Raw genomic sequence first — 13,025 nt, forward strand, 5'->3', positions numbered from 1 at the left:
AGCTGTGGTTCAGTTTCTCCAGTAAAGCTCTGGGCACAGAAAGACTCAAAAAAGCAGGAAAAACACATGTGAGATTGTTTTCTCAAATGGCTTGGCTGCAGACATGTGAGGGTAAGGAATGCTGGTTACACACTTCCCTGGGTCAGCCTTTCCTATAAGCAATTACAGATGTTAATGGATTTATTTATTTTAAACTTGGTCTCACAAACCAGCAGAGGATTTTGCTGTGAATCTTGGAGTCATTTCCTGTCAGAGAGAAACTGAAGTTTTATGTAGCCAGTTCATAAATTTAATTTTCCTGGACAGAATCTTGGTGTAGTTATCACTGTAAATTGACCATTTTCTTCTAAGCAGGAGACAGCATGTGGAGAAAACCAGAATCTCACATCCTCCATGGCTTTAAATCCCCCTCACAGACACACTCATACTGTCGTATTATTTATGGTGAGTTCCTGATGTTAAACTTTGAAACAGATCAGCACTTTTGCCTTTGCAATTACAGTTCAGTGCCCCAGGTAGACCAAGTCAGACACACAAATGATGAAAAAATAACTAAGAATTTATCTGTCTTGCTCCTCCCTTCCCAGACTTCTATTTACAGGCTCCTGCCCTGTTCAACAACTCAGTATTTCTGCTGCTGCTGCTCTTGGGGTACCTAGGAGCCAGCTTTGGCATCAGTCTGTAGAGCTCAGAAAGGAATGGCTTTGAAAATATCTTCTTTCAGTACAGTATTCAATTCACTTTGAAAGATTTTAGGACTCAACAAATCACAAAGCTGGTCAAATAAAATAAACAGCAGCACTTACCTATGCACTTAGACGCCAAATCTATAACCCAGCTGTGCCCTTCAAGTAAAAGTGGATCAGTAAAATGGTGCAAAGTAGTACCAGTAAGAATGAAAGATGGAACCTGGAAAATGGAATAAAAAGGTTAGATTGAGTATGTTTTGTATTGACTGCTCCTTGTGCTCAAGTTCCAAGGTGCAGGGGCAGAGACACAGCAGTGGCATGTGCTCTGGTGGTGCTCAGCTCTGTCACTTCCACTGAGTGCTGCAGGGAGCTCGATGGATGCTCAGGGGCTGCTCAGCTCAGCAGTGTCCTCAGCTGCTGCAGAGAACACCCAGAACCCTCCAGAAGGCAGAAGAGGACAGACAGACTGGACAAAGCTCCAAGGAACCTGGTCTGACCCCACAGCTCACCCTGCTTTGAGCAGGACATCGGACTAGAGACTTCCTGAGGTCACCTCCAGCTTGAGTTATCCTAAGATCCTATAAATAGTCTGTCCTTGCTTTTTCCATTTGGGCCTAATTCTGTTTCCTGGTAGTAACTTTCTATAAACCAGAACCACAAGAGTTAACTCTTACAGCAATCCATCAATGTTCCTATCGTAACCCTCCAGCCATGGAACACCCTCACCTTTTTGATCCTGCCATCTTTAGGCTCACAGGCACTAAACTGAGCTCCCTGATGAAAACCCTCCAATAGAGAGAGTATCCTTTCCCATCAGTTCTGTTCGCTGCCTTTATACCTCACTGACCATCTGCTGTGAGACAAGGACAGAAACTCCAAATCCACACTTTAGATCAGTCAGTATTTGATTAAATTATATGTACAACACTCTGCCATGTCTGTGCAAAAACCCCAGTTTTTGTTCCTAGGAGAATCTTCCCTGGCCTCTAACCATCTCCCTCAGTATTCCCTGAACCTCCTTCACTCCTTTTCCTGAGACTGGCCAGCACTGCAGACAACACACTGCTGATGAAGAAGTTTTAGATCACTCAGATTCCTTCCCCATCCAGCCCTTGCAGATCCCAGCATCTTCTTTGCTCTGTTTTGAAAGCACCAGTTTGTTGAGCAAAAGTTTTACCTGGAGAGAGACACCCAGGGCTCTTTCAGTATTGCTATCATTAAGGTGTTCCACACAATTTCTCTTTTTCCACCTCCATACTCTACTTCACACTCCTCCACCCTGAAATCCATGATCTACTGTGTGACCTGCAGCTTGGAGCCTGCTGAAACCACCTCTGATCTCAACTAATTGATCCATTCTTTATACCCTGATCCGTTGACAAATTCAAACCACTGCATTAGATCACTAAGTCTACTGGACAGACATCTGCAAATAACCTGATGATCATTTCAACCAGTTTCACAGGTACACAGAGAAGCCTTCCTGCCTAATAATTACTTAGTTTAACCACAGAATCCTCCTTAAAAAACCCTGTCACAACAGGTAAAACATCTGCTATCCTCCCACCTTTCAGAGCAGCTTCTCTTTTAACAACTGAAAACGTGTTTCCACCAGCAGTTCAACCACTTGACACTATCACTTCTGAGCTCTCAATTACACAACATCTGGGCCTGCCCACTTGCTGCTCTAAATGGTCTGTTTGTTCCAGAACAATCCTCTTGCCATTCCAGTCTCCAAGAACATGTCATCATGATTGCTAGAAAGTGCAGATCAATGCTAGGTAGGCCTCAACAACTTGTACCCAGGAGATACCTTCTCCCCCCACAGTGGTGCCTCAGTATAACCTCCCCAGTGACTCATCTTGAAAGAAAACCTGATTCTGTACCTTCAAAAAAGGAAAATGCCACATTGCAGTGGGAGCAACCTCCTGGATTGCACAAGAAATACTAAGGGGAGTGGGATTATTTACCACTAGAAAGGGACACAAAAGGAAACCCAGTTTTTTTAAAATGCAGACTGTTTCTTGTGGTGAAAGTACCAATCCCCCCCTTCTGCAGGCAGAGCCTCTCTCCCCATCTCCACCAGTGGAACAGCCCAGCAGGTGCCTGAAATCTTAACTGGGACCCATCTCTGCTAGCCAGGAGCCAGGGAATGAAGCTGTGCCAGGCAGAATGGGCTGCAGCAGGAAAGATGACACCCCTCCTGGTAGGAGCACCTCCCACTTCTACCAGCAATTCAACATAGGAGTGGTCCTGACAATCCTGTACAGCTGGCCAGAACTTAAGGGAAAGTCAAAGGATGGGATCAAAAGTGACTGATACCACCTCAGCCTCAGCTGAGTTAATTGCCACAGCCTGTATGAAGCTAGGCTGCTAATTACAGAGTGCTGACAGCAGGCAGGCTGATGGGATGCAGGCCCTTGTGCTGGCACTGAAAGCTTTCTTGCCCCCTCCCCTTCTTCCTTTGGGAGAAGCTGTGGCCTGGAGATCTGAAGGCTGGTAGCAAAACTTTCAATCAAGCCAGTCCAAATACTGCAAAGGGAAAGAATGTCTGGAGTGTTTCTTCTGGAAACCACACCAGCAGGCAGTCCCTAGGGATTCTTCCAGACCAAATCCTGTAACAAAAAATCTTCCTACCAGTTTCTGATGGAGAAGAACCTACATGTCAACTGTGTAACTTCTGAAAAAGCACATTATCTTTCATACTTTAGAGATTCTCTTCACCACAGCCTATTCTTTCCAGGTTCTAGTCCCTTCTCTACAAAGACCATAGTGTCTTTCCAGTGCCTGAAGGGGCTCCAGGAAAGCTGGGGAGGGACTTGGGACAAGGGCAGGGAGGGAGAGGACAAGGGGGAAGGGATTCAAACTGGAAGAGGGGAGATTTACATTAAACATTAGAAGGAAATTCTGGAGTGTGAGGGTGGTGAGACCCTGGAACAGGTTGCCCAGGGAAGCTGTGGCTGCCCCATCCCTGGCAGTGTTGAAGGGCAGGTTGGATGGGGCTTGGAGCAACCTGGGCTGGTGGGAGGTGTCCCTGCCCATGCAGGGGGGGTGGATCTAAATAGTCTTTAAGGTCCCTTCCAGCCCAAACCACCCCATCATTCCATGATTCTATGAAGACACGCCACTAGAGCTGCACAGTGCAGAGCCTCTGTGTTTGTGGAAGTGCAAATTCAGTAACACTGAGAGCAACACTTGGTCTGTGAAGAGAGAACAAAACCAGAACAGAAATTCCAAGTCAGGCATCAACCCTCTTGTCCTGGTCTCTGCCAGCTTTCCTGTGCCAGAACAGGATGACATAACCAGACGTGGCAAATAGGAAATGACAAATTAATTCAAGTTGATCTAAGTGAGGAAATAATAAAATTATAGGATGCCAGGTTGGAAGGGACCTCAAGGATCATCTGGTCCAACCTTTCTAGGTAATACTATAGTTTACATGAGAGTTAGGAAAATCATAATCAGATTCTAATGAGCAATCTTAGTCACAATCAGTACCAATGTCTACCTGCCATCCCACCACAGTACCACACTCACACTGCTTTCAAACACTGCCTCCCCTGCTAGCACCTTGCACAGTAAAGCCTTTCATAGCCAGTACAAAATCCAGCACATCCCAGACATGAATTTTAAATCACTACTTACATGACAAAATGCCCTTCTACCTTTCAAACCTTGCTTTAGAAAGCCCTTCAGTGACACAGGAAATGTTCACTTTATATCTCCTGTGGAAGGATAAAGGGGAAGTGGATATAAAAATAAGAGCTAACGGTTGCTCAGGTGCAAATGTTCTTGGCTTGTATGCAAACATAGGAGCACAGAAATCAGCAAGATATGCAGCTGGTCCTTCAAAACTGCTTCTTTGATTTGACTGAAAACAACAACAAATTATTATTTAAATAGAAAAAGACAATTGAGAATTCAGGGCTGAATAAAAACGTTTCACTAGAGGCCCCAAAAATCAATAAAGAGAACGACACTTATTAAAATCTAATTTGGTTTTCAGAGAGAGAAACACAATCAGAGTAATAATAAAAAGTAATAATAAAAACAAATATGTAAAATAACACCATGGGAAGGGAACTGGATGTCACTGAATCCAAACACTGAATTCTCTTAAAGTGAGAAGGAGGTAAAATTACAGATTCATTTTCTGGTCAGAAAAGTGAAGGACTTTCAAGATCTTTTTGGTGTCCATCAAAACCAAAAAGAAAAACCTACCAGGGCTGCTAGATCCCTGCAAGAAAAACTGCAGAACTGTTAATATTGAGAATACTAAATATTCTTATAATATCCCCCCCTGATGTTGATGAAAGCAGCCTATTCTATCAGCAATCCTGCAGCTACTGAAGGTATTTCTGTCACCAGGATCAGATCATTTGCAAGCAGAAGTCACTGTGATTTTTCAAAAAGGACAATTAGGGAAGTGAACACCCATCTTTCAGGCTGAGACCAACACCAGGCAGTTAGAGAAATGGCTCATATGGGGATTGATGAACCAAGATGGATAATAAAACTAATAATAATGAACACAGATTTATGAAAACCAAGATGTCCTTTGTTCAACTAATCCCTTTTTGTTGAGCCCTCTGTGCATTATCAGAGGGGTGATTTTTCTGTAAACCATTAAAGAAGTATCAAGTGACAAAATTATTAATTAAAATCATACAAAATGAATGAATATGACACATTTAAAATTGCTAAAATGTAGCCAGCTAGGTCTCAAAATGCAGCTGCAAACAGCAGTCACTGAGCACATATGTTCCCAGTACCATCCCACAGAGATGGGATTTGTGTATTCTGTTATTTAAAGGCAGGAAAGGAGTGAGAGACACAAACCAGCACTGACTGAGGCTGAAGAGAAAGGGACACTTTCTGCTGAGAGTGGCAGAAGGATGCAGAGCCCTTGGTAAATGAGCACAAATTCATCACTTTGGGAGAAGGCCATCCTTGCAGGACAGGTAGCTCTGTCCTGGGAGGCAAGGACTGGAAAGCAGGCAGGAGCCTGGGGAGATAATCAGAAGAGTGGCAGGTCCCTACAGCAGCGTGTGCCCAGGTGGGGACATGGGCTGTAAGAGTAAAAAGCTGTTATTTCTTTTGTAGTGGTGAGAACTGTGTGCAGTTCTGGGCTCCCAGTTCAGGAGGGACAAGGAGCTACTAGAGAGAGTCCAGCCCAGGGCCACAGAGATGCTGAGGGGCTGGAGCATCTGCCTGTGAGGAAAGGCTGGGAGAGCTGGGGCTGCTCAGCTGGAGAGGAGGAGGCTGAGGGGGGATCTCCTCAGTGCTGGGCAGTATCTACAGGGGGTGGCAGGAGGGGGAACCAGACTCTTCCCAGGGGTGTCCAGTGACAGGACAAGGGGCAATGGGCACAAGCTGGAGCACAGGAGGGTCAAGCTGAACATGAGGAACAACTTCTTTCCTGTGAGGGTGACAGAGCCCTGGGACAGGCTGCCCAGAGGCTGTGGAGGCTCCTTCTCTGGAGACATTCCAAACCCAGCTGGAGGTGTTCCTGTGGGATCTCCTCTATGTGACCCTGCTCTAGCAGGGGGTTGGACTAGATGATCTCCAGAGGTCCCCTCCAACCCCCAGCACTCTGTGACTCAATGAAATTTCCACAGGGAACCATCCCTTCAGAAGAGGCCACTGCCCACAGACCATCCCACACCAGAGGCTCAGGGGCCTTGCTGGCCCAACCCAGTCCCTCATCCTTCCAACCTGGCTACCCCACCACCTCATCCCAGGAGTCTGACTCCACTCCCATACGGATGATTTTGACCACATCAAACACATCTCTCATTTTGTAGATCAAGAATGGAGTAATCAATGTCATGGAAGTTTGTAGCAAGAAACCCAACTGAATAATTCATGAAAAAGTAAATATAAACAAGGACATTTCAATGTTAAATACTCAAGCCGTTGCTCTCCAGGAAGACATTCTAAACAACAAGGCCACTTGAAAAAATACAAGTGCTACCAATACTATTTTTTTTCCCAGAAAGTGTAGCTTCTCATCCATGATTATGCTGAAGCTTAGAGTCACAAAAGCCAAATATAAAGTGAAATTTAACAAAGTATCTTGATTTCCCTACATTCTCTAAAAACAGGAAGATGAAAAGGTGACCAAACTCGTAATGATTTCTACAGCTGATCTACAAATATCTTTTATATTTTGTTAATTTACAAGTAACTTGCTCTCTTTTCAGCTAAAATCACACGTAAGACCTACAGTAAAACACACAACACTGCTTTGTGGAGATGTTGCTTCATGATGTTTCCATGCTACCAGCTCTGTCCTCCAGCCTCCAACATAAACACCCTTGACTGTTCTGAAAAGACACTTCTTCTTGAATCATAGAATCATAGAATCCTAGGGGTTGGAAGGGACCTCGAAAGATCATCTAGTCCAACCCCCCCTGCCAGAGCACTTGTGCAAGTGTCTTCCCCTTTGTGTTCATTTAGCTCCTTTGCCTTCTCAACATCCAAATTATTACCTACAGACCTGCTGTGAGTGCTCTGGACGAGGCCCCCCTGCATTCAGCTGAGGACCCTGAAGTTTCACCAGCACAGAACAAGGTGCCAGACGTGAGGTGAAGGTGACGAAGGGCTCCGGCCGAGGCCCTGAGGGGACCCAGCCCCGGCGGTCGCCGTTATGGGGCCGGCCCCCCTCAGGGCCCGCGGGTAGGCCCAGGGAGCCCTGTGGCAGCCCGGGGGTGTCCCAGCCGCCCGGACCCACACACGGGACCCTCCTCAGACCTTCCCCCCCCCCCCGCCCGGGGACGCCGCACCCCCCGACACCTCGGGTGACGTCACGCCGGGCGATGACGCAATCACCGGGAGGGGTTCGGCCTCCTCCTCCTCCTCCTCCCCGCCGGCAGGAGGCGCGCGCCGGCGGCGTCATGACGTCACGCCGCCCGGCCGCCATCGACGGCGGCAACAGCCCCGCGGCCCGGCCCTTTCCCCCGCCTCACCCCCCTCGGCCTTCCCGGGGCCGCCGCTGACCTCTCCGCCGCCCCTCCGGGCGCCCCCCGAGGCGGCCCCTCTCCCGCCGCCACAGCGCGCTCCGCCGCCGGCTGCGCGTGCGCGGGGCTTCCCGCCGCCTCCCGCCCGCGGCGCCGCGCCTGCGCAGACGGGCCGGGCCGCGCCCTTCCCGCGCAGGCGCGGACGGCCCGTTGCCATGGCAACCTCCCCCCTTCCATCACCGTGTCCCCTCGGCGGGGCCCGGGTTTTATGTCTCTACCCCAGTGTTATGAATATAAGAGTTTGTTGAAGAGAAAGGAGATCTCTGCCCGGTCCAGTGACACGGGCCGAGCAGCTGAGGGACTGAACTGGGCTCCATCTGGGGGATCCCGGCACGGAGCAGGGTTGATGGCCAAGATCAGACCCAACAAAGCCCCTTCTGTCCTGCTCCCCGGGGCAGGAGGACACCAGTGGGTACCGTGGTGGGGATTGGGAAGGCAGCCAAGGGGGCAAGAAAGGTCAGAATTACCCCTTGAAAGGTACAAAGTGATCTGCTAGAATGGGATGTGTGCACAGGGGTGGGAAACTGATGGGATCATTAGCAGCGTGGGATGGGCTGGAAACCCTGCAGTGCCCAGCCAGGGGGGAAACAGGGGAGGGGACTTTGGAATAGGGGATAGAAACTGTTCTTCACCTGGCTCTGGGTGTGCCTGCTTGTTTAGGTCACCCCTTCTGGCCAGAGTGTCAATAACCTGCTGGGCTGAGGGACCTGGTTGGTGCCACAAACGTTCCTCACGCTGGTGTTCTTTGAGGAATCGAAGCAGATAGAAATATACACATTGTAAACAGAGGAGTACCCAGTACCTGCTCCCAAGCAGGGTGCTGAAGGTCCCTCGTCTTCACCTGTCCAAGCTCAGGGACACATTCAGAGCTGGGGGGTGCCAGGGAATGCTGTGCTGCTCACCTGGAAATGAAGTCCTGACATGTCAGTGCAAGAAACCACACAGCTCAACTGTCAACAGGAAGAGCTTTGTCTTTTTAGTCTGTACTTCTCAGTACCTGGGGTTGAACAGGAAAAGAGAGGCCATTTTTTTTTTTTTTAACCAGGGCTCAGCTCATCCTGAATATTAACTTGGGAGTTGGGATCAACAACTGCTTCCTCCAAGGGAATACTTAGTTGTGGCCCAGGGGTCTGTAAAACCACCAGAGGTGTGGTGGGTGTGCCTGGGGATCATAGACCTGCATCCAGGTTTGGTGTTGGAATCAGGATTTCTTCCTCAACGCTTGGTAGGGAAGCAGCAAGAACCAGAATCTCTCCTGGGTGACACTTCTGGACAGGCCAAGAGGCTGGGGAAGAGGGTTGGTGGCACAGCCAGGACACTGAGTCCCCATGAGCTTCCTTCAAACACACCAAGACACACCAACAAACACAAACCCCTCCTTCCAACTGTGAGCAACATGATGGCTCCTTCACACACACCTGTTCCTTTTCCATCACTGTATCTTGCTCTGGAACTTGACATCACCACAAGAAGCTGACACTCTCATTGCCTGGTTGGAAAGCTTGTAGAAAAAAACCTAATGACAACTTTTGCAGTGGGACCAAGCTCCTCAGACACTGCTTTTTCACTTCCAGCAGAGCAATTTCATTTTTTAACCCATGCTAAATGAATTTTAGCTGAAACCCCTTGAATTGTAAGCAAAGAATTGGTGCCCATGGTTGTTTTTGGCAGGGCTGGTGGGTGTCTTTTCTGCAGTGAAACTCCCCAGGAGGTGCAGTGAGCCCATGTCAGCATGAGTGAACCCAAACCTGATATGAAGAAATCCTTTGGTTTGTGTCTTTCAACACTTCTGCTAGTTTATTCAAGTTCTTTCTCAAGTTGCTACACTTAGGGGAATTAGAAGCACTCTGAAGAAAATCCTGCAAGAACTTGCAAGCTCACATTGCACAAACACCCTGAAAAATACCCTGGTTATGATGTACCCAGACACCACGTTGGTTCCACAAGAACAGCCAAGCCAAGGCAGGGACACATTTTGTTGCACAATTCCCTAAATCCAAACTGAATTCCGAAGCACCAAATATTTAAAAAAACCCCAAAATAACCAGGAGGACCTGGAGGGGAATCTCCACAAGGGGCTGGACAGGCTGCAAACCCCTTCACACACCTGTGGTTGGGGGAAACTGCCCGTGGGTGTTGGAAGGGATGCTGAAGACAGCAAAGCAGCCCAGCTCCAGCCAGCCCAGCTGCCAGCCAAAGCTCTTTCACTGCATTTCATGTGGTGCAACACAACTTTCTATTCCAAAAAGGGCTGAGACACACAAGAAAAAAAGCCCCTGAGAAATGTGAAATACCTCATGTGGGCAAGCAACTGCTCTGCTCTTGTGAGACCTCACCAGGAGAACTGTGTCCAGTTCTGGAGCCCCCAACATAAGAAGGACAAGGAGCTCCTGGAGAGAGTCCACAAGAGGCCACAGAGGTGATGGGAGGGCTGGAGCAGCTCTGCTCTGGAGCCAGGCTGAGAGAGCTGGGGTGTTCAGCCTGGAGAAGAGAAGGTTCCAGGGAGACCTATGATGTAACTTGTAATACTGGTGTGGCTCTTTGGCAGCTCCAGATTAACTTTTTAAAGCTTTCAATACAACTTGATCCAACCCAGGTCAGAAAAGCAGCCACAGGGGCCAATTCCAACGAGTACAATTTAGGTTTTGCATTAATTTATTGTGTTGCTGTGCCCTTCTCATGGACTTTGGCACAACACTCAGCACACTGAGGCTCTTGAAAGGGCAAAGCAGGCAACAATACAGCATTTGGTTTGGTTTTTTTCCTCTGCAGTGTGAATTTTGGGATGGTAGATGCCACCATATCCATCTCCTCCTGTAAACCTGCCAGGAAATGGTGCATGTTTCCACTCAGTAAGTCCCCCAGTGTGAGCTGGGGTGTGCATGTCAAATGAACTTGTAAACCAGAATTTGTCCTGTTCTCCTGGGAGGTGCAATCAAATCTCCTTTCCAAGAATCCCCACCATTCAGTCAGGGCACTGGGCACTAAACACATGCCAACAATCTCTAAACACATTGAAATTACAGAGCCTGACTAAAAAAAAAATAGAAATAATCCATATCCTTGGATTCCTTGCAGCATAATTTAAGGTAGCTTAGAACACTTGGTTTTTTAAATATCTGCTAAACCACTTGAGACAGAACCAAGTCCAGTGATTGAGACACATCAGGGAGACAAAACTCAAGTCAAATCTCTCTCTGCCCCCTGTCACATCTCTGACTTCCCAAGGTTCTAAGGGTTTAATTTGGGACAGCCCCATTAAGGATTTACTTACTGATTTTACTTCTGGATCAGGTTTTAACCCAGATGACTCCTCATTTTCTTGGGATGCAAAAGAAGAACCCAGCTTTGCTTGGCTTCAAACTGCTGCTGTGTTCACTGCTGTTGCCTGACCCCAAATGCCTGCAGATCCTGTCTTGGAATAAAGCTGGACAGATCTGTTGAATGGACAATTCATCACAATAACTTTAGCCATACAGATTTAAAAAGGGGAGGAGACTCTGCTTCTTTCACTGATTTTTTTTTACCCTTCCTGCTGCTGTAAATAGATTCACAGCAATGAGACAATCAGGAGTCCTTACACATGTAAAGTACTTACCTTTGGTCCTTGCTCTCCTGCTAACTGTTCCATTCCAACCAGGATCCCTGGCAGACTTTTTTCCCCATTCCCACCTGTTCACACTGTGCAAGTTGTTTCCAGGAGGAGTGGGATGGGAAGGGGTTTGTGATTTGAGATAAAATTCTTGCTCCAGGTTTGACCAGCGCCCCCTGACATGGGTGAGAAGGGGGAAATGACTTTCCAGGCAGATCAACTCTCCTTTTGGCCTGGAATGTTGGTGCTACCACGGCACTGGCCACTACCTGGTGGAGGTTTAATGTGAAGGGGGAGGTAAAGGAGAAACAAAAGATCATCCTGATTGCAGAGGGACAACACATGACTTTTTTTTTCTGGAAGAAAAGCTTCCTGCTGATGAGAGAAAAGGAGAAGCCATGTTCAACCCACTCCAGAAGCACCAGGAAGTGAGATGTCTGGGTTGGGAAAGATGGCAAGGAAGATTTTAGCATGTCACCCTCTTCTTCCCCAGCAACAGAAGAAACAACCAGTTGAAAATGACTTTGTACAGGATAATTCCAGTAAACAGCCAAGCTTCCAGGTCTCCTGAAATCCCAGGAATTTTTGAACCTGGGGGTTACTGGAGAAGCAGATGATGTCACTGGGTAGGGTTTGGGCAGCCCCAGAACTGCCCTGGGAAGAATTTCCCAATGAAGAGAGTACTGGGCAGAGATGCTGCTGAAGTTGCTGTTCAGTGTGTTGATGGTCTCATCCAAACCCAGCAGGTCCTTGTCTGCACATCTTGGAGGTTTGTTTCACTTTGTGCTGGGATTATGAGTCCTGGGCTGTGTCCCTAACTCAGATTCACTGTGTTTCTTAGGGAATTTCATTTAAGCTCCATGCAGACCTTATTTGTACAGTAAGAATAATTCTGACTCACTTCACAAGGACAGTGGGAGGATTAATGAACAATTCTGAGGCACTACAGAAGTGCTAAACATTATTCATGGCTCCCAAGTTCTCTCCTTTTGGAAACAGTGGCCATTTCTCCCCATAATGTTTTAAACAGTTGCTGCTCCAGGAGCTTAGATTGCAGATTCCTGGCCTGTGGTTTGTCCATAAATCATAGAGCTGGAGCCTTCCCAAGACACTCTCAATAGTCTCAGCAGGAAGTCTGGACAGGAGAAAACTCTGTTCCCAGTCTGGCCCAGTGAACTACTTTATGGGCCGGGCCGGTTTCAAGGTCCTGAGCCAGACATGAGAAGGCTCCTGTCCAAGTTGAAAAGCACAAGGTCTCAGGAATGTCCTTTTCAAACTGGATTTCACTGCCTCTAAATATTTTCCATCTGCTGCCCCCGAGGACAGAGGTTTGACTCCCCAGCTGATGAGCCTGGGCAGGAGGGAAGGCCACTCTGTCACCAGCAGCCTGGCAGGACACACAGCTTAACTTGTAGAAATATGAACAACACAAAAAAACCCCAAACCCAAGAAAAAGTGACAGGCAGCAGTTAGTAAGGACCCAGGAAAAATCAAACCTGAGAAGTAATTCTCTGCACAAAGCAGGGCTCAGCATTGCCTGCAGCCAGAAAACTAAACAAGCTTCATGAGATTCTTCCAGGATTCTTCCAACCCATGGGGAAATCTGGCAGAGCAAATGGAGAAGGACACAACTAGCCCATGCTGGGTGCTTCACAGCCCCATTCCCACACCTTGCACACTCCAGGAAGCCTTGATTCATCTCAACATGCTAGAAAAATCAGGGGC

At 47.8% G+C, this 13,025-nt stretch overlaps 1 protein-coding gene across 5 annotated transcripts in view; it reads right to left on the minus strand.

Moving 5' to 3' along the window:
• The window catches only part of SLX4 (SLX4 structure-specific endonuclease subunit), a 35,639-nt gene extending 27,062 nt beyond the window's left edge, over positions 1-8,577 (minus strand). For 2 of the 5 annotated variants that reach the window (XM_051631872.1, XM_051631867.1), the window contains exons 1-2: positions 7,689-7,755; positions 807-909 (exon numbers count right to left, since the gene is read on the minus strand). The gene's annotated coding sequence lies outside the window, so the exon portion shown is untranslated. Of the gene's footprint in view, positions 1-806; positions 910-7,188; positions 7,263-7,484; positions 7,540-7,688; positions 7,756-8,510 lie in introns of those variants that run through there. The other 3 variants (XM_051631871.1, XM_051631870.1, XM_051631868.1) reach the window with 3 other exon arrangements.
• Between the last annotated feature and the right edge of the window lie 4,448 nt (positions 8,578-13,025).

Source organism: Apus apus, chromosome 14, assembly GCF_020740795.1.
Source record: "Apus apus isolate bApuApu2 chromosome 14, bApuApu2.pri.cur, whole genome shotgun sequence".
Classification (NCBI taxonomy): Eukaryota; Metazoa; Chordata; class Aves; order Apodiformes; family Apodidae; genus Apus; species Apus apus.